The sequence below is a fragment of the Pteronotus mesoamericanus genome, unplaced genomic scaffold, assembly GCF_021234165.1.
Source record: "Pteronotus mesoamericanus isolate MK-2021 breed Mesoamerican mustached bat unplaced genomic scaffold, CSHL_Meso_final scaffold_1186, whole genome shotgun sequence".
NCBI classification, from domain to species: Eukaryota; Metazoa; Chordata; class Mammalia; order Chiroptera; family Mormoopidae; genus Pteronotus; species Pteronotus mesoamericanus.
In genome coordinates, this window is record NW_026555302.1 from 11,772,438 (window position 1) to 11,798,997 (window position 26,560).

The 26,560-nt window shown below is 46.1% G+C and overlaps 1 protein-coding gene across 3 annotated transcripts in view; it reads right to left on the bottom strand.

Annotated features, from left to right (window-relative positions):
- DNM3 (dynamin 3) overlaps positions 1-26,560 on the bottom strand; it is a 382,651-nt gene that overhangs the window by 112,649 nt on the left and 243,442 nt on the right. The gene's annotated exons all lie outside the window — the stretch shown is intronic.

A 26,560-nucleotide genomic window follows, 5' to 3' on the forward strand; every position in this document is an offset into this window, starting at 1 on the left:
AGGGGCAAGGTTATCATGGTCAAATGCTTTACCGCCAGTATAACAGGACAGGCAAACACACAATGTAAGGAACCTAGTCAAGCCTGAGTTACTGGGGCTCCTTGTTAAACCGTAGTGCCCTGCACAGTCCCAGCCTCCATCTCTGGTGCCGGTCTTGAGGAAAAGCAGGCCCAGCCTCCAGAGGAGGCGAGCATGGAGCTTTAGCCATGACTTTTAATGAACAGCTATCGTGCATTTCCATGGGGAGTATGTGCGCGGTGCAGGCACATCCAACATAGCCTGCTGCCCCGCCAGCCTTTGCAGCACGTGCCTCGGGGGGTGTGTGGCTGGGCTCGGGTGGCAGCTCATGGGCCAGCGGCGGGGGTGGAACCGCATGGTCCACACGCCTACAGAGAGCCGTCGGGAGCATCGCGCTCTCTGCCACTTCTTCCTCCTCAACTGACCAGAAGACAGCCGGGCAGGGCACCTTGAAACAGGGAGGCCGAGAGAAGAGGACGACCAAAGAGGCCAAAGGAAGCTGGTGGGAAGCCAAAACAGCGGTCCTGGCAGACAGTGTCCTCAGAGAGGGTTTTAGAAAATAATATTAATAAATAAAAGCAACTGAAGGGGAGAGAAGGCAGTGTAAGAATAAACATGAAAAAGCAAGCCACTATGTAAGATGTCAATTATTTCTTGTGCAAAAATTAGTAACATATTAGCAAAAGCAAGGATATTTGAAAGAGCAAAATACTTAAACTTAACTAGGTAAATAGAGTATCACAGCAGAGTCTGACTTGTCTCAAACACACCCAAGATCGAGGCAAGACGGCAGACTGAATGAGAAACTGTTCAATGCATGATTAAATGAAAATGCTGGAGACCCAGGGACATTTTTTTAGATGCTTTGCAATGCCCTAAGTTTAAGCAGCTGGACTCTTTTAATGCACCATCCTAGTCAACGTTTTGAAATGATGGATTTGCCTTTTAATGGAAATCTGCATTTCATTGTTGAAGATGGAACACAATGTCCTTGGCATGTTTTCTATAGAAGGAGGCTCCCTTTGAACTGCGTTTTTTAGCATATAGTGAAGACCAAAAATCCAGCAAGTTGACGTCAGATATTCAACACTGGAAACATACACACATAGGCAGGCAGGGAAGCAGGGAAAATGTAGTTTCATTTCCAAAGTATGAAATGTCATTTGTCCGAGGGTTTTGAAGACATAATGCTGAATTATTTCATAATCAAGAGCTTGAAGACTGACAAAGGAAGAAAAAAAGAGACTCAGACTGACTTGTTTAATTCAAGTTGTTAGGCCAATAGAGAACTGAGTGAGAGAGCAATGTCATGAATATTCCTAAAATTCTTGGTGCTTTCAGGGAAGAATAATGTTTTGTTAAGAGAACATTCTGAATATGAAAAAGCTGAAATAAACAAAAGGAATAGAAGCAATAAAGGATAAATGGAATTACAATTTCCAATACAGGGAGTCAGAGCACCAGCTTAACGGAGACACGTGCTACATAAATTTGTTAGTTTTATTAAACTGCCTCAATAGCGCCTGTCCAGCAGCGTAGCCTCCGCTGCAGGTGACTGCTGAGAGCTTGAAACCTAGCTGAACTGGGATGCGCTCTGAAGGCTGCACACACACCAGACTTCAAAGACTTAGTATGAGAAAAGCAATGTAAATGATCTCCTGGACACTTTTATATTGAATACATGTTGAAGTGGTATTTTTAGGTATCAAGGTAAATAAAGTACTGCTACACATAACTCATTTGCTCCTGTTCGCAGTTTTGCGTGTGGCTGCTGAACACTGTCTGGCTCACGTAAACCTTCTATGCACAGGGATGGGCGCATGCGTGTCCCATCGCTTTCCTTCCCCCTCCTCCATGCAAACAGCTATCCCGCTGCTGACCACCCCCCCCCCCCGCCAGCCCCGTTTCTGCCGACAGAGGTAGTTTCCATCCTCCTAGTGACCCAGCCCGAAAACTCACTGCCCCTCCTGACGGATCGTCCTCCTTCGCCTCTTTTATTACATCAAGACCATGGCACTGTGTCTGCAGATTTGTCAGAGCTCCTTTGTTTGACATTCCCACTACATCAATCTCAGTCCCTGGCCCCTCACACGCGCATAATGGTAAACGGCCTACTTGCCTTCAAATTCCTCTCACGTCACCAGGGAGGACAATTTCTAAAACTACTCTATCAAATGCATTATAGTCCTTCAAAACCTTCATAACTCACCATAATTTATGGGAGCGCATCCACAAAACTTGTTAATATTACACTGGAAAACACCTATAAGTTAGTCTGGCCCTGATTTGTCTGTATTTCTTTTATTCTTCCGCAAGAAGCCTCCATTTCAACCAAATACACCTTTGCCAACGAGCTGCTCCCAGCTGGAAACACGCTTTTAACTTCTACCCGATCAGCCTATTATTTAGCGTCTACCTAAAGTTCTACCTCCCGTGCAAAAAGATCTCCCACGTTTGTACCTGCCTGTCCGTCTCTTGGGCCCTCCCCCACCTCTCGCCTTTCAATTCAGACAAGGCATTGTTCATTCTGTTCAGTTTGAATCATACTGTATGAGATGCCTTCACCTTAAAATCGCATCATGTTGAAAATTTTCTGTAAAGGTTCTTCATTTGGAGCTCGGAATGTTCAGTCAATTCTGTTGTTTGAGTAGGACACATTAGCAAAGAAAAGTTTTAACAGTACATAGAGAAGTTTTTGCAATATTTGTAAATAAACAAGAAATAAAATTTGGTATTTTAAACATTTCATTGTGACTAGACATTTTGGAGGAAGCACTTAAAAAATTCTAGAAAAAGATTTTTTCAACTATTTTTCCAGTCTCACTGAGAAATAATAAATATACATCATTGCCTAAGTTTAAGGCACACAGCATGATGACCTGATTTATGTATATTGTGAAATGGCTTCCACAAGAGGTTCAGCTAACAGCCATCTTCTCATGTGCAATAAAAAGAAAAGAAGGAAGACTAAAGGAAAATATTTGCCCCTTGTGATGAGAACGCACAGGATCTCCTCCTCGCTGCTTTCCTGGGGGCCACCCGGCGGTGTCCGCCTGGCCGCCATGCTGCACTGCATCCCCAGGACTTACGGACCTTGTGCCTGGAAGTCTGTGCCTTTTTCCCAGCTTCCTCCAATTCCCCCTTCTCCCACGCGAGCCTCTGGTCACCGCACATCAGATCTCTTTCTCTACTCGGTTTTGTTTTAAGATCCACACATAAGTTGAGACCATACAGTATTTGTTTTCTTCTATGTGACTTATTTCACTTAGCAGAATACCTTCAAAGTCCATCCACGTTATTGCAAATGGTTTTTATGGCCAAATAGGAGCCCACTGTATATAATCAACATCACAACTTCTTTATCTATTCATCCATCAGTGGACACCTTGGTTGCTTCCATATATTGGCTATTGGTAAATAATGCTGCCATACGTGTGGACACGTAGATATCTTTTTGGGGTCGTGTTTTCGTTACCTTTGCATACAGACTAGTGCCCCTTATCCATGGGGCGCAGGACCCCCAGAGGATGCCTGAAACCATGGATGAGACTAAACCTTATAAATACTACGTTCTTCCTATATCATACCAATGAAAACATTTAATTTATAAAGTAGGCATAGTTAAGAGATTAACAGCAATAACTAACAATAAAATAAAACAATTCCAATACACTGTAATAGAAGTTCTATGAATGGGGTTTCTCTCTTTCTCCAAACACTGTATTATACTGTAGTCACTCTTCTTGTGATGGCGTGGGCCTTATGACGCAACATCAGGCATTATGACAAAGGTGACTTGAACACAAGCACAGCAGTAACTGCGACAATCAATGTGATCCCAAAGATCACCTGGTGACTAAGGGGTGGGGGGTGCACAGAGCGTGGAGACGCTGGACAAGGGGTGGTTCGCAAGAGGGGTGAGGGGAGATGGGGCGAGACGGCGTCGCACCGCTCAAAGCAGCAAACAACTGAAAACCGGTGAATTGGTTATTTCTGAAATTTCCTATTTAATATTTTTGGACAACAGTTGACCTCGGGTAATTGAAACTGCAGAAAGTAAAGCTACTGATAAGTGAGGACTATATTCCCAAAGTGGAATCGCTGGATCATACAGTAGTTCTGTTTTTAATTTTTTGAGGGTCCTCCATATTTTGAGAATATTTTTAAAATGGAGATTCAGAAAGGAAATTCTGCATATTTCCAGAGCTTCTGAAGCTGGCGGCACTGCTTCACCTTCACTCTTTCCTTCACTTTAGAACGCAGTACCTTTCCTCTCCTCCACAGAAGACAGTTGCCAGCACCACTTATATAGGAGGCATCAAGGAAGACAGGGGTTCTTTGTCAAAGAGAGAGGAACGCAAGAGAGTGTTCTTCCCTTGCGGTGACTTCGCAAGAGTTAGAAGGAAGAGGAGAAACAGGATAGGCCAAAAGGAGGATGCGTCTAGTGTGCGCAAGAATGTGGTCTCAGGTGGACATGGCTGAGCTATGAGTGGGGGAAGGCAGAGGAATCAAGGTGAAGGGAGACGGGAATTGTGGGGTGGCCACAGTCTGCGTTCGTCCACCTTGAAAGGAAACAAAAGGATCAATGAGGGACAGACGTCGGTCTGCAAGTGCCCAAGGACGGGTGAGAACCATCCACACAGCTTGGTTGCTGGGAGGAGCTACGGTTTGTACGAGAAGAGGGTTGGGTGTGTGGAGGAAGAGCTACTGCATATGCAAAGACCTGGAACGTCTTCTACACTCGGGGATTAACAGGTAGGCAGTTCCGTAACTTGGAAAGGTGTGAGTGGCTATGGCTTCATGACTACCCTGAGCCGTTTGATCTGTGCATACCAGTTCTCACTAATAAGGCAACAAAGACTTCAAGGATAAGGCCATGGGTTCTTCTTGATTTCCATATATGTTATTATGCCTAGCATGGTGTTGGCCATTGAAATTTACACAGCATATATTATAAGTATTTGTTGAATTGATTTGGGAATGTCCGGTAACTAAAGCTAATTGTTGAGTAAGATGTGTGACAGTCACATATAATTGAGAATCAAATAAAAATTCTATGGAAAACAGACAGACAAAAAACCCTGTCTGAGAACAATGCTTCCTGTGACTTCTAACCGGTCAAACAGGTCTCTCAGAACCATGGGTGCGATCCAGCAAGTTCTCCCAGTTCAAAGTGCCACTGCCACACCCTGCCAGCCTCCCGGGGCACTTTGATGGGGCCTCCAAAGACTCGCCCCAGAATGCAGCGCTTCAGAGCCATCAGAAGCCCTGGCCGCGGCCAGGCACCCAACCCGGGCCCCCGCTACCACTTCCACTGCCCGTCCCCCCAGTCTGACCCGAGAGCCCTGCGTGCTTGGTTTGCTACTCTGTACTTTCCTTTCATTTTCTAAGTGACCACATGTTTCACCACAGTGTCTGGGTAGAGAGCAAATCGTCCCTATTATTACCTTTTCTGTTGCTGTTGTTCATCGTTCTGAACCTTGCTCCCTGGCTCCTCTGTAACTATGTCCTGACTTCCGTCAAACCACCCACTCTTGGAGGAAATCAACTGTTTCCTTTTTAGTTTCAGTGGCGGATGCAACATTCAACAAGCCCATGCTGAATGAATACAGGCTCGGTTCCCTCATGGATGGGCATAGCACTTTGTCGAGTTCAGGAACTCAGAGATGATGACTTAGAAAGTAATCCAAGTATCGGAGTAAGAAGAGAGGCTATAAAAATATTGAGAATTCCAGGATACTAGTTCCACATGCTGTTGAAAACTAAAATCTGGTGTTTATTGCTATTAAGAAGTTGTAGGTATAGGGATATACAAGTATGAAGCTCATAATATAAACTGCCCATCTCTTTATTTGGGCTCTAATTCCCAGCTTTACTGAGAATGATAGTGTGAGACGTAAACAGCATCTGGGAGCCAGCAGGCTGCTAGGAAATAGGCTCCTTCAGAGTCTTCTGCTGGGCGCTCGAGGAACTTTGGTGGGCTGTCCTGGCAGGCCCACGCAGACACCACGGTCTGCACGCCATCGGCTTCACGGCCGCCCTCCGCACTCACTCAGGTGCTTCAGGGGAGAGCCGCCCGCCATGTCTCCGCTGGGTAAGGGAAGGGGGTCACACCTGGCAACAGCCAGTTCCAGACCCTGATCTTCTCCTGGCTCCTTCCCTCTCTTCCAGTCCTGTTCAACCTCTGCCTCCCCCAGGAAGCCTCCCTGGCCACGAGGGCTGCCTGGAGGGCTCCCTCCTCCGTTCTCATGGCATTCTTGGGCGGGACCACTTTTTTTCTGTACTTAATATATATTGACCATATTTTAGGTATGTCTAATATCCTTGAAATGTGGACTCCTCCTCTCCTCTAACTAATAAAAAAGTACTTTTATAATTTGAAAGTAAGAACATTAAGGATTGTATTCTCAAGTACATATATATATAAATAAAATTGATAACTCTTATATTGAAAGGTATATTCATGAGCATTTTTATACGCAAGATTGATAACATCCAAGGCCAATAATGATATGCGTATAAAGAATCCATTGAAAGGACTGGCTAAGCATAGCAGATCAATCACATACATCTCTCTTTTTTCCTTCCCCCAAACCCACTCCAGTAACAGTAAAGGAATAAAAAGGTCAAAGAAAAGGGGAGGGGAGAAAACAGAGGATGAGAGGTCTCCCGAAGGCTTCGGAGGAGAGCAGGCAGCCAGAGGAAGACCCAATGACTAAGACGCAGAGAGGCGCTGCCTCCCGGGGACCCACGTGGGGCGACAGGGGAGGAGCCGCCCTAGTACCAGGTTGGGCCTGCACAGAGCAACGGATAACAGAGGGCCACTGCGCCAAGCATGGCAGGGGACCGTAGACTGTTTCCCTACAGAAAACACAGACGAGGCAGGGTGGGCGGCAAAGTGGGAGACAAACAAGAGAGCTCAGTGAAAGCCGTCACACTGAAATGCCCCTCCGGCCCCTTTCCTGCCCCAGAATGGACACATGCGTTCCTCTGCCCCCGCCAGGCTGGGTCCTGAACTATTCTCCGGAGAGAAGACACCCTATATCCTACCATTTCAACAAAAAGCCACCTTGTTACCTGACCACCTGGCGGGGAGGCCCTCTACCAGGAAGCCCATCCCCACCGAGCTTCCAAGTAGCGGCATGGTACTAACTGCAAGGGCCCCCGAGGCTGCGCCACCTCGGCGCCCGAGGCGCAAGGAACGCCGCCTCATCGTGCTCAGGTTCAGGTTGAAGCGCTCGCTTCCCGCCCACGCAGCTCGGCCCCAGATGAGACCGCGTTTCAGCCGACCTGACGCGCACACCCAGACTCTGATTCCGACGCGGGTCACCCCGGGGAGCAGCAGGGTAGGCGGCACCTGTCCTGTTGGCCGAGATCAAGGCGGGGGAGGCGCGGCCCTGGGCGCCGAGGCCGTCCTCCGAGGCCAGCTTCCTCCCTGCCCTGGGGTTCAGCCTGGACCACGTTCCCGGACACTCAGCCCAGCCCTGTGCTCCGCCCGCCCGCCGATGGCTCTTCAGGCAACTGACCCCCCTGAATTTCCGAGCCGGGCTTCCTTTTAAAATATTTAAAAAATATTAATGAAAAATATTTAATTAAAAATTTAAAAATATTTAAAGTAAACCATTAAAATTTTTTAAAAATTTTTAAAAAGTGAAAATAAAAAACCTCCATGAACTGATTGTTAGTGTGTGTGAGATACGGTTCTGCAGTTATGAATTTCAAGACCTTCTCACTCAAGGGGAAGATCATTTAATGAGGAAAAAAACTGGGTACATGAAAAAACACAGTCATCAGATATTTTACATGGAAAATGCAAGGGGTGGGTGGGAATGATGCCATTTGAGCAGCATTGTAAGAAAGGAAATAAGGCAACAGCAGGTGCGGATAAAACAGAAAGGAAAAGTCCCCGTGGCATGTGTGTGCCTATAAACCATTGTCAACTTTGCAGTAACAGTGGGTTTCCTGAGTTAAATTTTCTCTGCTAGTTACCTAATTACGGGGACTTAGTGTGCATGTGATACTTTTTCAGTTACTAGAAAGGAAAAAATGCACTCAGCATGGCAAAACATACTGCAAACACTTTAAAATTAGCATATTTCAGATGCTCGAAGGTCTCACTTCCTCACTTCTTCCTGTGTTCCAGGGCAACAGAACTTGTATTTTTTAAAAGGAGAAACTTTCAAGTTTGGAACAGTGACGGCTTCCTTGCAAGGGTGTGTGATACACCACGGATTCCGGGTAGCAACATCCCTCAGCGCTGACTTCTGTGGCGGCACATTACATTACAACATGACTGAAATTATGCTTGCTTTGCATTGGCTTTCAAGTGCATATTAATCATGCAAAAGTCTATATGCATAGCCCTTTGGACACACTTGCATTAAATACAAGTGTTACTTTGGCTAAGTATACATTGTTTTTAAATCCGCTCTAAAAGGTACCTTGTTGACAAATGCAGCTTACTTTTTACTTCTCTGAGAAAATGGGGGTCAGGAAAGCAAGCCCGGATAAAATCCCGTGACAGTTCCAGAACTCAGGAGATGAATGGTTTAAATTTTATCCCCATCATTTGTCACCAAGCTATAAACAGAAATCAAAGCTGAATTTTTCCCCTCTCTCACTCCATCACTTCGGGAAAAAAAACAAAAAAAACAAAAAAAACAAGAAAGCAAGCCCTCAAAAAGAGAGGCAGCACCGGAGAGAATGGCAGCAGGGCTAAGCAGTGAACCAAACGAGCGAGCCTTCCTGAAGACCTTTCCGTAGCTGGTTTAGTTATCGGCACCCTCTCCCCTGTGATACTCCCATAATTCAGCGCAGTTCCTTCTGAGAGGGAAACAGGCCCCTCGCCAAGGGGAGCTGGGCCCCGGGCCCTCCATGCGCCGGTGAGACCTCCTCCCTGCGACCCGCCCGTGCAGCCTGGAGAAGAGGCAGGGCTAAGGGGCCAGGCTGTGCCTGCAGAGAAGCAGCCTCGGCCTGCAGACTCTGCGGGGCTGGGCTGCTCGGGGCACAGCCGGTGGTCTGTGCGCGCTAGTGGCTCAAACACGTGTCCACACGTGTCCACGCAGAATCAGCGCGGGGGACGAAGGGGAAGAACCGCAATGGCCCCTCTCCATGGAGCCGGGTCACGGCTCCCCTGCTGCCCGCTGCTGCCCGGGGAAAGGGTGAGAAGAGAAACCCCTGGCACAGGGGAGCAGAAGGAACACAGGGAAGGCAGGCAGGGACACTCTGTGCTGTCGCTGCCTGCTCAGGCAGCTGTCCCCAGTCTCTGAGAGACAAGGCCCCTGGAGGGAAAGGACATGGGGCTGGGAGCTAAGACCCAGGGGTCCCCATGTGAGCTCTGACACCAGCTCTGTGGACTCAGAGTAGTTACTTGACCTCCCTCAGCCTTATCTTCTCTCTGTTGCAAGGTGAAAACTCATGCCTCTTAGGTGTCAGGTTTGCTCACGTTTCCTTGGGGACAATCTTCGAACCCCTCCCCTTCCCAGCTGCAAACAGCGAGGGACTCTCTCTGCAACATATTTTTGATGGTGAGCTTTAGGCTTGTAAGCTATTGAACTAGGAGGGAGGAAGAGGAAGCTAATGATCACACATGCCCAGCAGACACACGCACATTAAATGTGAACAACATCAAGTCAGGAGGGTGGCCAGCAGGGGGGCAACCTCAGCCACTTTAATCTGTGCTTTCTTATTCAAGGAGGGTTTGCGAGAAGTCCAGACCTGTGGGGCAGAGACGGGGCTCAGGAGGATCTGAATCCTTCTCCCTCGATCCCACGACGGACTGCACAGAAGAAATCAAGGAAAGTACTAGGTGGGGTGGGGCAGGGGGAAGATGCAAGCTCTGCAAGGGAAATTAAAGAATCATCCACCAACATTACGTATATATCCTTACACTTAAAAAAAAAAAAAAAGCAAGAGTCTCAACACTGGCTAGGAAACTGAAAAGTAGGAAAGACTTGCTTTCTTTCCCCAAACTTCAGCCATTCAAGGAGTTTCGCTTCTCTGTTGGCTCCTCACCCAGATGGCCGGGGGTGGGGGCTGCTTTCGCTGTCCCTAGAGTTTGTAAGTTTCTCCCTCTGCTGCATCCCCAAAAGCTCCCCCTCCCACTCCACTTGTCCCATAGTAGCAGCTGGGTTTTACACACCAAGAATGGGGACCCTGATACTGACAGACACTTAATCTATGCTGATTTATAAGGCTATCAGACTCACCTATGCAACATCTCACAATGCTGGGCTTTGTTTCACACATAGTTGCATTTATAATAAAATAATGTCAGCCAGAGAATGGACTTCCTTAATTATTTTTCCCAGATACTACATTTACATTGAAATTGGGACTTCGATATTCCACCTGAAAGGACGGAGCCACCTGTCTCAAAGGCCTGGCAGGGGTGACAGCCTTGGGTCGCCCTTCGGTCACCCCCGGAGGTAGCCGCCCACGCCAAGGCTGGGCTGGAAAAGTCTGGCTGCCCCTCCAAGTCCTACAGCAGTAGGTTTAGGTGACGTTTCTCCAACGAGTCCCCTGGCCCCTGGAGGCTCTGAGGCCTTGTGAGGATGAAAAAGAACATTGGCACTGGGATTTAATGAAATCCGTGTGAGGGCTTCTCTGACCCGTCACCGTGGTGTAAGGGGACACTGGCAGCCACCTGCAGCGCCCACGTCTGTGTTCACGGGGTGGTGGTGCTTTGTCTGTGGCTCACTGGGGAGAAAAAGCAGAGACAGACACTAACCCGCGCAGGACGCGCCTTCCTCCAAAGACAGCACGGAGCGCTGTGGCTGGAGGCTTGGTTCCAAGAGCATGAGGTGGCAGGAGGGCGGCGGGTCACACGGCACAGGGCAGCCCAGGCGTGCCCGATGCAAAAGAACACACGCCTGGCGGCCAGTGCGCATTCCCGTTGATGAGCTAATTAGTTTTCTAAACACAATTAGTATGTCGACCAGTTGACATTTCTTGGTCATACGGTTTTGTTTGACTTGTTTTGCTTTTCTGGATATAGATCAACAAGCATGAGGTGTTTATTTGCAGATATTTACAACAAAACAATTTGCTGCTTGTACATATTTGTGTATATTTATGTACTTTCAGGAATGAAAGTAGTTTGCTTATTATGCTCATAAATGATGAGGATTCTTTTCCTGTAAACGGTTTTTCTACCTACCCAAGTTTGAGAAACACTGGCTTAGGGAGAGCATAGGTGGCATTCTCTAAAAAGGGTCGACACAGTCGAAATAGGTACAAACGAATGACCTTGACTTAGAAATCATTTGGAGCAGAGCTTCGAAAGGGCTTCGATGTCTGACAGCCCTCAGCAAGACCAGGAGAAAAACCCCAGGCCGGGCCCTCGGAAGCAGGGAGGCCGGCGTGGCTGGGGCCTAGGTTGGGGGTCCCTGGGGCCCAGCCGTGGGTGGGGCCCACACCGGGGGTCCTTGCAAGGACTGTTTTTCTACTTCGTGCTTCAGTTCACCATATGAAAAGAAAGGATAATAATACCCAACCCCAGTCCCTAAACTGAAAAACAAAAACAAACTTAACTTTATGGGAACAAAGAGGCAATAGATGCAAAAGCATTTTCATCTTCTGAAAAACAAGAAGGTACTATTTAAAAGAGGAACTCTTGAAAATATCTCAGCAACATGCGTCTAATGCATACTGACATGTGTAATTGAACCTATGTTTAATTTTTGCTGCAAATTATCTGCTTCCTTTAAGAAGCAGGGCTGGTAAAATGCTGACTTGTGTGGCTCAAAAATAGAGCTGCGGAGGAGGCAGGGGCACCCGGGGAAAGACACAGCGAGCCTGGGTCCTTCACAAAGAGAGAGGCAGTGAGACAAAGGAAGGGCAGAGAGAATGTGGTGCCAGGCCGATAAAAGGCATTGCGGAGAAGCTGGCGGAAAGTCCTTGCAAGGAAGTGGGGGGAAAGGCGAGTTTTCACCCCTAGACCTCACTGATGGCAGAGAACAAGTTTAACCCAGGCGGGAGCAGAGGAATGAAGACCCACAGCAACCTAAAGACAGATAAGCAGCGTCTACATCAAGACTCGACGTGACCCCCGGGCAAGGACAGTGTGTATCCCTGCCCCCGTCCCCTTACCCTCCTCTTCCTCCTCTTCTGACATGCGCTAAGCTTTGCTACTGGGTTGCTTACCATTAAATTTAATCAATCCCTGTTTCATTATTCAGAATAATTATACTTCAATTATGAAAACCTTGAGGATGGTAGGGCAAATTTCAGATCCCTTATCTTGACTGCCTGTGTTAACAAGTAATCAGACATATTTAAAATAAAACTAGTGTGCAGAACTCCAGCCCCTCTCTAGGAGAATGACCCTTTCTCCACCCCACACGAGAAACTCAGTTCTTTAAGTAAAACAGAAATATTGCACGGCATTATTTTATGGGTTTGTCAGGGAAGCCTTCATTGACATGGGACATAATATGCGTGAGTTATCACTTGGCTGCTTTGTGGAGTGTGAATTAGGGAGGGCAAGCGGGGGGCAGAAAACCCAATAAAAGACGAATGCGGCAGTACGGGAAAGAGACCGTGGTCACTCCAACGGGGGTAGGAGTTGAGGGGACAAGGCACTGGGTTTGGGGAGGGGTTCGGGAGGAGAGCAGTGGTTGGCAAACTACAGACCCGCAGGCGAAATCTAGCCTGAACTTACGTTTGTATGGCCCTAATAGCTAAGAATGGTATTTACCATTATAAATAGTTATGAGGGGAAAAGAGAGAGAAAAGGAGGAGGAGGAGGAGGAGGAGGATGAAGGAGAAGGAGAAAAAGAGGAGGAGGAAGAAGAGGCAGAAATCGCATATGGCTTGCTGAGCCTAAAATACTCACCACCTGTCCCTTACAGAAAAAGTCTGCAACCCTTGGAATCGAGTTGGCAGATCTTCGAATCGGACTGGGTGCAGGGAGGGGTGAGGAGAAGGGAGGAACGAAGGGCAGCACCTTCATGTTTTTGGCTTGAGCAGCTGAGCGATACACACACTCTCTCCATTCCAGCCCATCACGCCCTCTCGAGGGCCTCCACTTGTACACGTCTGTGTTGTTGTACTTCTTTCACTATCATATTTGTTTACCCACACGCCTGCCTTGCCTCCTTGGCAGTGAATTCCTTAAGTAATTCTAATTTTTCTCAATATTTACAGCACCCAGCTGTGTACAAGACACATGCTTCATAACTATTGGATATAAGTGAACTGATATGTTAAATTCCTGTTCAGTAGTGCTAGTAACATTAACTTCTTAATGAATAACAACATTAGAATGGCTCTTTTTTAGCGTCTAAGAGTTCAGAAATCATTTTTGCAACCTATCTGTTCCTCCCCACCACCCTGTATACTGGTATTAGAGTACGCCTCAATTATAGGTGCCCTTTATAAGAAATTATTATTTTATGTTGATTTACTTGTATTTAAAATTTAAGGAACTGTAAGCATTTTAAAAATGTGAACTTTAGTCTATTCCTTTGGGGGGATGATGAGAAAAAAGACAGAATGAGAAGAAAAACTTGGCAATGGAGCAGGATGAAAAGTAAGAAGAGAGGAAGAAAATCCAGGCATGAAAATGACTGGCAGGGCAGTTGAACTGGGTTTGCGAGGGAGGGGAAGAGCAATAAAGAAATCAGAGGTGGACTTTATGCTTTGAACTTAATGGTAGCACCTGTTGCTGACATAAAACTATGAAATATGTTGGTGAAGTTCTGCCCTGAAAAGTTAAATTTGAGATGCCAATTAGACGCTCAAATATGTGTATCTAGAAGGTCATTGGGTATCTAAGTCTGGAGTTCAGAACTGGAGACATAATCGTGGTAGTCATAGAAACGGGGCCTACAGGTGGTATATAAAGCCAAAGACTAGATGAGGTCAGCTGGAGGGTGAGTATAGCAGACAAAAGGGGAGACCTAGCTTTCTCTAACATCAGAGGTAGGATAGAGGAGACAGAACCAGTCCAAGGAGACAGAGGAAGAAGAGCTAGTGAGAAAAACCAACAAAAGAGAAGGCGTTGTACGGGGGAGGGGTCGGTTATATTTCCTGTTTCTAAGAAACACATAAGATGTGGATAGAAGAGTAATCACCACGTGCGTCAGGATACAGGTAACGGTAACCCTGGGAAATGCTGTTCTGCAGGGTGGGGGCAGAGCCCCGTGGGCTGGGTTGGCGCAGGCTGAGGACAGAATCAGGAACTAGGGGAGTCAGGGAGAGAGATTCCCATGGGACATGTAATCTTGTGTCCCATGTAATATAAAGAAAGAAAGAAAAATAAGCTTCACTTAAGAGAACACTTTAACTTTGTTAAAGATCGGTCTGTTAGTACCAACCTTTGTCCTGCTTTTCAAGTAGCGTGTCCTGTGCGAGAGCTGGGCGGGGGTGGGGGGTGGCAGTGGTGAAAGGAAGGGTCCCTTCCTGGGGTCGGCGGACCACGGGGGCTGCCAATCCCTTCCCTGAAACAATATGCAAACATGGCAGGGGGCCGGGTGGCGGGGAGGCCGCAGCCTCCTCCACCCTCAGAAACCAGCTGGGTTAGAGGGCGATGCCCTGAGCTCCTGCGGGGGCGGGGCTGGGGCAAGGCAGCGGGGCCTACGCTCCAATGGGATTTCATTGGCTGTAATTACAGGCATGGTTTTGCCCAATGTGGAGAAGGTAATTTTCTAGTCTGTATCTCGATCAAGAGCTTTGTCCCCACAAAATAAAAAGTCAGGCTCATTCTGACATAGGCAGAGCTCAGCACGTGCAGTGTGTTCAAAACAGAGGCCAACCAAGGAACGGCGCGACATGGCAGAGACATCGCCAGGGTTGGGGGTCCGTCAGGCTCACAGTGTTGACTCCCCCAGTGAAGGAATTAAAGAATAAAAGAGAACCCAAGTAACCCTAGAGAGGGACTTTTGAACAAATGCAAAAGCAAAGGGTAAGAGTGTCCTGCATGGAGAAAGGGTGAACCTGTAGAAGAGTGTGATGTCCGAGCACACACCAGCAAAGGCTGACAACCCCCGGGGCGAGGGCAAGAATCCGCACAGCCGGGCAGCGGAAGACCCTTCCCCTCACCAGTTTCCTCCTGAGGCGAAGCTGGAGGTTTTCATAAGAACCCCAGCCCGCACGCCTGAGTGTGTGAATTTTATTGTACTCTATTTCAGCGATTTCCAACCAGTGAGTGGGCTGCAAGAATCTTTAAAACATGCAGTACCTGATATTTAGTCAGGGGCACTGACTTCTTTTCCCTTAGATTGTCAAATTTAAAAAAAAAAGACAACAGCCAATACGATAGTCATCTGGTGTGGATAAATCAAAATTATACCTATTTTTTTGTCAGATAAGCAAAAAACAATTTTGGGGGCGTGCTGTAGAATTTTAGTAATTAGTTTATGTGTGTCATGAGTTGAAAAAGGTTGAAAATCACTGCTCTATTCTATTGTAATATGCACACGTACATATGTAATAAAAGAAAGGATGTGGTTTTTATTCCATACCATGAACTCAATCATTCTCCCCAAATCTTATTAATCATTTAAGCTTTGAAATTCCAAACATTAATGCTAGAGCTAGAACTTAGAGATAGGGTAGGCCTAACCTGGCTGTTACTGACAACATTTTTTGTACAGGGAGTGGGAAAAGAGTTTAACAATGATGTCTTACAGAAACTTGCCTTAGCTGGGCATAGTTCTGAGTGTGTTATTCATTGCAAAACAGTGCTACTGATGGAGGAAGGCTCACACATACACTCACATTTACTAGGTATTAAATTATCTTTTGTGTCTAAGCTCTTACTTGGTCAGATTTATTGCTTCAGAACATGTCTTTCAACTACTTGTCTCATCTTCCTCTTTCCTACCAGACAATGAGTCATTGAACAGTGGAGAAATGTTTCTATTTTTAGGACTTTGAACATAATGGGTCTCAGTAATTATTTGCTGGATGAATAAGAATTAAGCATAATAGTTGTTTGACTGAATTTCAAGTATTTACTTATTAACCGCAGGGAGTCGGTATACTCATGGACGTCCAGTTATGCTCCTTCTTTAGGTAAGACTGAAAAATAAGGAAAACCTAACTCTTGGGATGAGCTACAGCAAAATCTTGGCCAAATAAGCTTTTTATGAGAAGTGTGCACAGAGGGCAGATGTTTTTCAGAGACGACCTGTCCTTGACGGGTTCTCGGGCACAGCCTGGACTGCGTGGGGAAAGCGGACCCGGCCCAAAGACAGCAAAAGGAGAGGCCTTTGATGGAAACTCTTGATGGAAAACTTTCAAAAATTTATATCCACTCTGTGGACTCAGCTAGTGGGACTGCACTCCAAATTAATCAGTAAGTGAATGCCGGGTATTCACTAGGAAATACCTGGAAGATTCCAGCCAGGGAACGTGTAGTGTCCACATGAACAAACTTATGAAATTGTGCTGAGGGACAAAGCTGAAATAAAATGAGAAACAGATCTTGAATAGGAATTCCAATATTTAAAGTTGTAAATTCTCCTAAAATTAAGTAACTAGAATATAATATCAGGGAAACCTTTTAATATGATTTTATGAGAAATAACTTGACAAAATGACTCTAAGCTTCACTTGGCAGAATAAACAGCTGAGAGTATCCAAGAGAATTCTATAAAGAAGGAAAAACAACAACAAATGTAACCCCCTCCAAAGATTTAAATTTAACATAAATATTACAAAGTGATAAACATCACAAGACTGTTATAAAAGTCTATGGGCAGATTAGTTGAATAGAAAAGAACAGAGAAAGAAACGTATCTGAGAATTCAGTTTGTGATCAAAGGTGGCATCACAAACTGTACTTTTGAATAAATTTTAGAACTGATGTCCCTCCTCTGTTCCCAAAGAGAAATTTTAGGTGTATCAAAACTCAAAAGTCCTAGAGTACAATTAACACGATGATTTTAGTGAAGTTGGTATTAAAAAAATGTAGATATTTGACAAAAACCCTGAAACTATACAAGTTCAATGGATATGAGATACTTCCTCATGGCAAAATGGACAAAACTGAAAAATAGATAATTGGAGAAAAAGTACTGGCAATACATATGATGAAAAGTTAATAGCCATAATATTCAGAGAGCTCTAAAAATGCCATTTAAAAAACAAATCAACACTAATAGAAAAGTGGTCAAAGATAGCTTTAGCAGTTCTCCGATGAAAAATGGTAAGACCCTACACCTCGTTGAGGGTCAAAGAAATGTACATTTAAGTTGCGTGTGTGTAATATTTGTGTATCAGATAATATCCCCTATTGAACAGATGTAGGGAAATTCATATATTTTACATACTTTTGTTTAGTGTATTAATTCGCACAGACTCTTGGAGAAATGGGGATGTGAAAATAGTAAAATTTTACATGTATCCATCCTTTGACCCGGTAATTCCATTTTTCATTTTTGGAATAGAACCTAAAAAAAACACTTACGCAAGTGTACACATATGAAATGTCCCTTGCTTCATTATTATTGAAAATCTGAACTGTCCATCAACTGAGATCAGCTAAAAAATTATAGTACATATTAATAATAGCTAACATTTATTGAGTGCTTACTGTTCTACGCATGTTAGCATGTATTGGTCATTTAATCCTTCCAACAAAATGAGGAAAGTATAAATAATAAATTCATAGAAAAGAATACTGTGACCATCAAAGAGAGTGGCATAGCTCTAAATTCACTGGAAAGAGCACCAAGATTTTTCTCGACTGAAAGAGTTAAGTTGCAGAAGAGTATGTACGGTGCAGTTATATAAATTCATGAACGTACATTCAAAGAGAGATATCTAAAAAGGGAGGGTTAATAAAATTTGTTTTTCTGGATAGTGAGATATCGAGTTTTTAAAAAAAGCTTTGTCTTGGATTTCTCCATAAGAAGTGTTCTTAAGATGAAGTACTTTTACCATTTTAGATACCTCACTTAAGTGGAATCATATAGGATCTGTTCTTCTGTGTCTGGTTTATTCCCTTTAGCATAATGTCTTCCAATTTCATCCACGTGTTTGCATATTTCAGGATTTTCTTCCTTTTTAAGGCTGAATAATAGTCCACTGATGTAAGTACCACATGTTCTTCATCCGTTCATCTGCCAACGCACATTTAGGCTGTTTCCACGTCTTGACTATCGGGAAAAGGCTCCAAGGAACATAGAGGTGCTAGCATCTCTCTGAGGTCCCAACTTCATCGTTTCTTTTGGATAAATACCCAGAAGTGGGATAGCAGGATCCACTTACATGACGTATTTAACATAGTCAACCTCATAGAATCAAAGGGTAGCACAGTGGTTGCCAGGGGCTGGGGGCGGGAGGAATGAGAAGTGGCTCATCCGTGAGCCAAGAGTTTCAATTATGCGAGATGCATAAATTCTAAGTTCGGAAGCGCTGCTGTGCTACACAGTGCCTGTGGACAGCAACACCGTGCTGTGCACCTGGAGCTTCGTTGAAAGGCTGGGTCTTGTGTGAGGGGCTGAGAGGTTGGATATATGAGTTTATTATTGTGGAAGGTGTTCCTTCCACAGTAAAGCCATATTTTTCATTTTGGGGAAATGTGGAATTAATACAGAATTTTCTGAGTGCTACTTGGTTCTCCTATTTTATAAGTTCCCGTATATCTCCCCTCTTCTTAATCCTATCTTTCTATTCTGTCCTCAAAATAGAATCCTTAGCCCTCTACCTTTATATACCTTTACTATTCCAAGTTCCCCTGATTGCAGGGATGAGACAGTGTTCTTTCAGTTGCCTGTGAACAATGCTACCAGCTGGTTAATGCATTTTTATATGAAAATATGGTAATATGGCCATTTCATAATACTTGCTGATGAAAGAGTTTAGAGTAGAAGCTATCAAAACACTCAAAGAAGTTCAGGAGGCCTTTTTTCTCACATATGCCAGTAGAGGAAAAAACAAAGACTATGATGAGGTGACCAGAAGGAGGTGAGGGCCACCAAAGAATGTCACAGAGTAGCGGGAAGACAGTATTGGATTGGATGGCAAGAAACCGGAGCCCTCACCCCGGCTCGACCACGGGCCGAGACGGGAGCTCTGGGCAGGTCACGTACTGTCTCTGGACCTGTGTCCCCGTGTAAGAAACGAGAAGGGGCACCAGGCCCTGGTTTCCCAGCTGTGCTCACCAGCATTTTGGGGTTTCTCCGGACGTTCTTCGGGGGCCACCGGGGAAGCTGGCGAGCCCCCAGGCCAAAGGGCTGGATCCTGGGCTCCCGCCCCACTTCAACCAAAGCAATTCCATCTTTATTTATTTCATAGAATGGGATTTCATGGAAGATTTTGATTAAATAAAGGGTCCTCATGCTTAAAAACAGAAAAAGGGGAGAGAGAGAAAACCACAAACTGAGTTGATGTCTGAGTTTCCTTATAGCTTTAAGTTCTGGTTTTGAAATTAATCTCTGCCTCAATGTATGGGCGTCAGCGGTGAAAACGCAGTTTGCCCTGAAGAGAATTTCCAAGGCACCGACCATCAATCATGAAGAGTCTCTGCTGCTCACATGTGGCAAGTTGGGTGTTTTGTGTGTGTGTGTGTGTGTGTGTGTGTGTGTGTGTTGTTTTTTTTTTTTTTTTTTTGCTTCCCTTGGGTCAATTTACCATCTGCCTCATCTTCATCAAAACATTAATTTCAGCCTAATCCCCTTTCTTCCTCTCCGGTGGTAAAAGGACCTGGCTCACTTTGAAATAAAACAAATAGAGCGCAGCCGCGCTCCCATGTGCAGGGCGGCTTCCATCTGACTGCTACAGAGTCCCGAACGCGAAGGCCCGGAAAGTCCCCGAGCTCCTCTCTCAGCCTGCCTCAACGTTTAACACACGATCCAAATAAATGCACTGAAATTCACTCGATGTACTGAGTGTTTGCCTCAGGCAAGGGACCGGCCAGGTGTGTCAGTGGAGGGAAGTCAAGTCCCTGTGCGCTCAGAGGACCAAGAGGCATCATCAGTCAGAGGGGAGGCCAGGGAAAGCGGCGAGAGCCGTGAGGCCCGGGCAGGATCTCACTCAGCATAAGGGTGAGGAGCGGGTATTTCTGGTGCAAGGAACGCTACACAGACGTTTGGATTTCATTCAGCAAGCGGAAGGCAGGGCAGGTGGGGAACACGTGAACACGTTCGCTTTATGAAGATGAAGCCGCTGTTGCACCATACGGTGAACGGAGACTGAAAATTTGGATGGTAAGTGCAATGAAAAGATGAGCGAAGGGGACGATGGCGGTGGAAGAGTCACAAAGGGGTGGGTGGGGCCACAGCGGGGGCAGACTCCCGAGCGCCGGCACGGTGGCCACCGATACGTGGCGGAGCGGGTAGGAAGCGTGACTTGATGTGAGTCAAGGAAGAAGACAATGGTGGCCAAGGATGGGGTGTCAGAGAGGAGAAAAGCGCGTGTGTGTTGGAAAGCTATTTAGAAGCGAAGCCAATGGAGATTGGGCAAAGCATCGGGGATGGACGCTGAGATCGGGGAGGGCCGTGGGGGTGGGTCACGGGCTCACTGAGGCCACGAGTTCCGTTTTGGATATTTTGATGCTGAGACACATCCCAGTGCAGCCAAGGAAATGGGAACCAGAACGCCCTCTATTTGAGATAGTTTTGAAGATGTGAGGTTATCAGAAGAAAGCTAGATTGCAATGAATGCAAAGACCTGTATGGATTAATGGGTGAAAAGTTATAGGATACAGGGCAATTTTCCACGGAAGACTGGGCATACAGTGGGACCTGGCAACGTGTCTGGAGTGGTTGCACGATTTAAATTACTTCAATTATGTTGTGCTGATACAAAAAGAAATTAATACTTAATATGAGAAAACAAGAACTGAACACATCTCTTTTCTAGATTTTGTTTGCATGCCAGTGTTTAATGAATGAGTGAGTTTATACCTTCTAGCATCTCTGACCAAGGGGATTTTCTCTCCATCACATTTGAATGTTTAGAACTCCGTTCATGTTCTATTTAGTTCAAGTGGTTGTAGGCTGGGTCTTTGACACTGCTGTCCATCATAAAATTCAATACCACCAAACCCTGCCTATGGCTTTGTTTTTCTCTTTTTAAACACACCTGATTCTCAGCCCAAACCAAGATCCATTTTTTTCTTCTCATGTGGGAGCCGAGTGTAAGTGACTGACCACCGTTAAAGTGCCTTTACTCACGAGAGCCCCGCTGCCCTTTTGCCAACCATGTCTGCTCAGCCTCCTAGATCCTTGCTCTCTGTGGTTATATTTTTTCTTCTTTGATACAAACCTCTGTCCTTTCACCCATGTCCTGCTATACTCTCCTCCCTTCATGGGGAGCCTGGGAATCTGTATTTTTAACAAGTGTCCCAGGTAATTTTCAAGATGAGGTCAATTGGAGAAAATCTGCGCGGAGCTTCCTGAGGGATCCCCAGAGGCTGGAGGAGGATCGCAGGCCGGGCCACGTTCCTCCCACCTGCCTCGGCCAGCTGAGGGCTGCGCTCCAGGCTTTCTTAGGAGGCTGCTACCTAAGCTTTTACCTGAAGCCACGATCCTATCACTCAGAACACTAGAAAATCGTAGCCATGGGCCCGATACCGCTTCGGACTGTGGTAGTCTCCCTACTGATTTCCACTTCAACAATATACTCACCACTAGTCTAGAGACCCTCCGCTACTTGCTGATCAAGAATTGAACTTCACTGAGGGTTGAATACGTGATATGCCCTAGTTTGCGTGTAGCATTCACAGAGTTGAAGAAGACAGACGAAAGCCTTGCCTTCACCCCACTTCCGTGTGGGGGATAAAAACAATAAATGCGTAAATGAAATTTTTAGAAATTAGAAAATGATGAGTGTTGTGGAAAAACAAAGCATGAAATGGGGATGAGACAGGGTGTGTGCGCACGTGCACAATTTTAACCAGGGGAGAAGGAAAGCCTCGTGAGAAGACGGCCACTGAGCGAAGACCTGAAGGAGACAAGGGAATGACTCATGCGCGTATCTGGAAGAAAAGTATTTCCAGGCCTCGGAGAACAGAGTCACGTTGGACTAGCACGCAGAGCATGAGTGGGCAAAAGTGGAGAAACCCCTTTGCCAAGGTGATTGCGGCCCTCGGAGCCCCCCTTCCCTTCCTGTGGTCGCCGTGGGCGCCAGCTGCTCTACCAGGATCCCCGCTTGGACCATGGGATTCACACTGGCAGGAACGTCCGTTACTGATACAACCTCAGGTCCTCTCTGCAGCTGAAGAAGCAGCGTCACAGAGGGCACGTGACTTGCCTGAGGTCACAGCGCTGACGGGGCCAGGCCCACGCTGGGGCCCAGGGCTTCTAAGTCCCAGCCCCAAGTTCTTTCCGTGGAAAAGATTTTTAATAGGTAGACCAGAAATCTCATGGGTTGCATTCCTTTTTAAAAATTACATTTCTAAAATAAAAGTGTTCTGAGTGAATACATACTCACATCATAATAATGTGAGTGATATCCTAAAGAATAAACGATCTTTCCCTGAATACCGCTTGTGAGTTCCCACAGCCCCACGTGTCCCAACAGGGGAAAAGATGGAGAAGTCAAGGGAGAGAAGGGAAGTGGGATGAGGGGGCAAAACGAATGGAACGTAACATAATGCGATGTGATCAGCCGTCTCATGACCCCACATCTTCCAATACGTTTGTAACGATCCTTTCAGTTTCCCACCATGGAGCCGCACACGTATCTAAAAAGTAAATCCTACTTTTCTCATCCACTGTTTTATTCACAAGTACAGGAAGCACCTCTCATGGTCATCAGCGAATGGAATGCCAGCCGGCCACGCTGTGACGGCCGGATGGTTGCTCCTTTCACACGAGAGCCCCTCGAACCGCGGACCCAAATCCCTGGCCACGCCAGCAGCCGACTCAGACACACGGCTCTCCCTTCCCGTCGTGTTTGGTAATGCGATCTCCATTTCCTCTGCCATTTAATCTTCCCTGAGAAGAACTGCCGGTCCTGACATCTGTTCCCTTCCCGTCCGCCTGTGCGAACTCTGAGATAGAGACCAGGTTTTCAGGAAACACAGGGCTCATCTGTCAGCCGCCTGCCTGCCAGGGCCCCTCCCCACTCCCGGCTCACTCTTAGCTCTGCATGGAGTCCAGGCGTGTTCTGTTGTGCTCGGCAGAGTTCCCTCCAGTCCCCCCCACCCCTGCTTTTTTTCCTTTTAAGCCTTTGCATATTGTATCTATTCCGAATGCACCTGACCACTTCGCGCTGCAAGCATTCTGCACACAGCTCCTATGCCATCATTTCTGCTGTATCAAAAGCCTGGTATTTCAAGAAACTTCTATTTCGTCCTAAAACAAGAAGGCTCGACTTTAGGGTTTAACCTATAATCTGGGTGTCTGAAGAGATACCACAGCTGCCACAGCTGCTGAGATGGGGACGGAAGAAACAACCCTTTCTCATCAATGACCTCATCAGATTTGTTCGTGCCCTTAAAATATTAAGGCTGCAATGGATTCTGGGTGTAGAGCTATCCTTAAGGGCCACCTGTGGGGTTTAGTTGGCTCACCTACTTTAGGATGCAGGTCAGATGAGCCACGTTTCACTTATTCTATATATTTAATTTGCGGTCTAGGAAAGGTAACTTAACGCTGAATCACTTGAAAAATTTTCCTGCTCATGTATATTTTCTCAGCATCTTCTATTTTGAGAGTTAAACTAAGACACAGCTTTCCTATGTAAAAGTCACCTTCCTCCCCGCCACCCTCCCCTCCCCGAAAAACAACAAGCCAATCCGAACAGCGTCCTCTCTGCTGGGCGCGGGTACAGGTCGAAATTAAGGGGCTGCAGGTTCCGGCCACGGGGAGGGCGTGGCAAGCGCGTCTCCGCCCCCCTTGCCATCTCCCTCTTCCTGCGCGTGGGCTGGGGCCTCTGGGTCCTGCGAGGGCCCGCCGCGCTGGGCAGACTTCGCGGGCCGGCCCCCTCCCTCCCCACACGGGTCGCTAGGCCTGTCGCCCCCATGCCCACACGGTGCGGCCGCTCACACACACCCCCACGCCGCACCCTCTTGGCTCTCGGGCACAGCGGTCACTGTTTGTATCGCCACACTGTCACTTAGGCTGTGCTGTCCGCAGTCTATTTTCCGTGTTAGAATTCCTGCGGGTTTTAAGTTTTACACTTCCAGATACAGGGCCTAGCTTACTATACGAGCTCAAGGCGAGTTTGCCGAAACAGGCACTTGTTTGTTTTTTTTTTTTTTAAACAAAGTAACATATGCAGGTGATAGCAGTGCAAAGAGCTTTGAAGACGCCTGACGAGAAGCAAACCTCCCAGCCCATCGCTCCCCCCTTCAAAAGGAAATTCCTCTGAATTTCTATCTAGATCTCCTGGCCCACGACTATACAACATGCACATGTTTACTTCTTGATTTTACCCACTTCTGACAGTAACTGCTGACTCCCCATGGGAAGGGGAAGTTTTTAGCTCCCTCTCCCCTCCCTTACGATCCGCGCCCCCTCCAGGGTCAATAGTCACCCACGTCCACAATTCCTGATCTGAAGTGCTTGGGGCCACAGGTGTTTCAGAGTTCGGTGCGTTTCCGAATTTATAAAGGTAATATTGTGTATGTATCATGTGTTGCAAACCACCCACGTGTTTCCATAGTAAAATACGTGACCAGTCACAGGAAGTAGGATAGAGAAAGATCATCAATAACTCCACACGGGTTCCAACCAGGTTTGGCTAACAAGCATTGGCCAATACTCATCTTCTTCAGCTTGTTACAAGGAACAAATTACATCCATCACTTAGTCTTCCTTCACCTTGCCAGATTCATTTTAATCTTGCCAGTGTAACAACATACATAGTTCTCGCACTTATTTCTCATTTCTTCATGTGCTTCATCCAAACCCAAACCATCAAGCTATGTCGTTTCCATCAGGCTTGCTATTTAAGCCCGACTGGACTACACAGCTTTTTCTTATTCACTGCTCTTCCTTAAGGGCCTGCGTCAACAGGCCACTGTCCTCCTCCTCCTCTCCTGCTTCGTGTTTGCTCACCAAGGCTCCTCTCTGTCACTAGGCCACTGCGGTGATGTCTGTTGAACAGAAAAACATCTTACAAGTTCACAGACACCGGTGATGTCGTCAAACATGCAAAAATCATTTCAAGTAGCACATGATCAGGTGTTACCATTAGAGCCCATACCTGTTTTAATAATGGTAAAGATACTCTAGAAATTGTTCGTACTCCCTTATCTAAAATATGCTGTAACAATATCAAATATGATTTGCTATAACACTAGCTTGTAGTCATTCAGGGCATAATAGCAGTTGAGCACTCTAGTTTAAAATGTGATAAAAATATGAAGACAAGTCATTTGTATAATTGCCTAAGTGCGGTCAGTCACTGCGATTCCCCAGCACCCCTCAGACATTTCTGGAAAAAGCTTTGTCTCTTTCTCCCTTTTCCCAGGGGGAGTTACCTATAAAGTTCGGTGACAGACTGTGGGGGGTGGGGACGCAAGGGGAGAGCGGAATACTGCCTGGCAGACGGTGTATTCGAAAGTAATTACTGAATTGACTTTCTTTAGAAACAAAATTAGTCAGCAGTGGGAGGAAAAAAAAAGAATGAAAACGAAACTAGGAACTAGTGAGGGGCAGCGAGCAGAAAATAAAGTGTAAAGCCAAAACTCCACCAGGTAACACAGCTCCGATGCAAAAGGGGCCGCCAGCGTATGTAAAACTTTGTCCTGAAGAATCTTCACTCGCTTCTACACCAAAGGAGCCGACAAGAGCTTTCCAGTTTCTCAGGGGACAGCGTGCAAGGCGCTGCCAGGCCCTCACCACAAGCAGCTTGTGGGCGCTGCTACCCCCAGGGGAGTGAGGGACGGCGGCCAAAACGAGTCGGGTGGAGAAAGAAGACTCTTTGAGTGGAGAGCACACAGTGTGTTATACAGGTGACATATTACAGAACTGTGTTCTTAACACTCACATAATTTTATTAACAATGTCACCCCCAAAACTTTAATACATTTTTTCAAAAAGAAGTCTCTACCTCTCCATATTTCAGGGAATAGTGGAGGGGTGTAAGGAGGCTGGAGCAAAATGAGAACGTCTCTAAGTGTCGCTATGTGGACTGTAATTCTAATCAGAACATTGTTTTTCTAGGAAGAGGATTCCATTTCCAGTGAACAAATCATCACAGATGTGTCACCTCAATTAATCAAGTGGTATTCTTGTGAAGCTCGGAGAGGGTCTGGTGAAAAAAAAATAAGTTATGGTTTTCTAATAGTGAAATAAATTTTTAATGTCATTTTCAGAATCCATTGTTATGGTAAATATCCAGACACATATCTAATTACAGAAGGAAAATACTTAGGTGGGAAACTTGGCTGAGGCCGGACTTGAAATACGAACATAAGCCAAGATCGCAGATATAGTCAACAATTGTTTTGTGTGGTTGAAGCTTGAGATCTGTTTTATTTCATGCATATGTGCATGTGTGCACATATATATTGTTCCCCTTATTTCTTCTCCACATTTTCCCAAAAGAAGCTTTGGTGATCATAAATGCAAAAAGAATGTCACTTTGCCCAAGGCGTTAAATGTTAAATTCCATTTACAAGAAAGAAACATCGGATAGG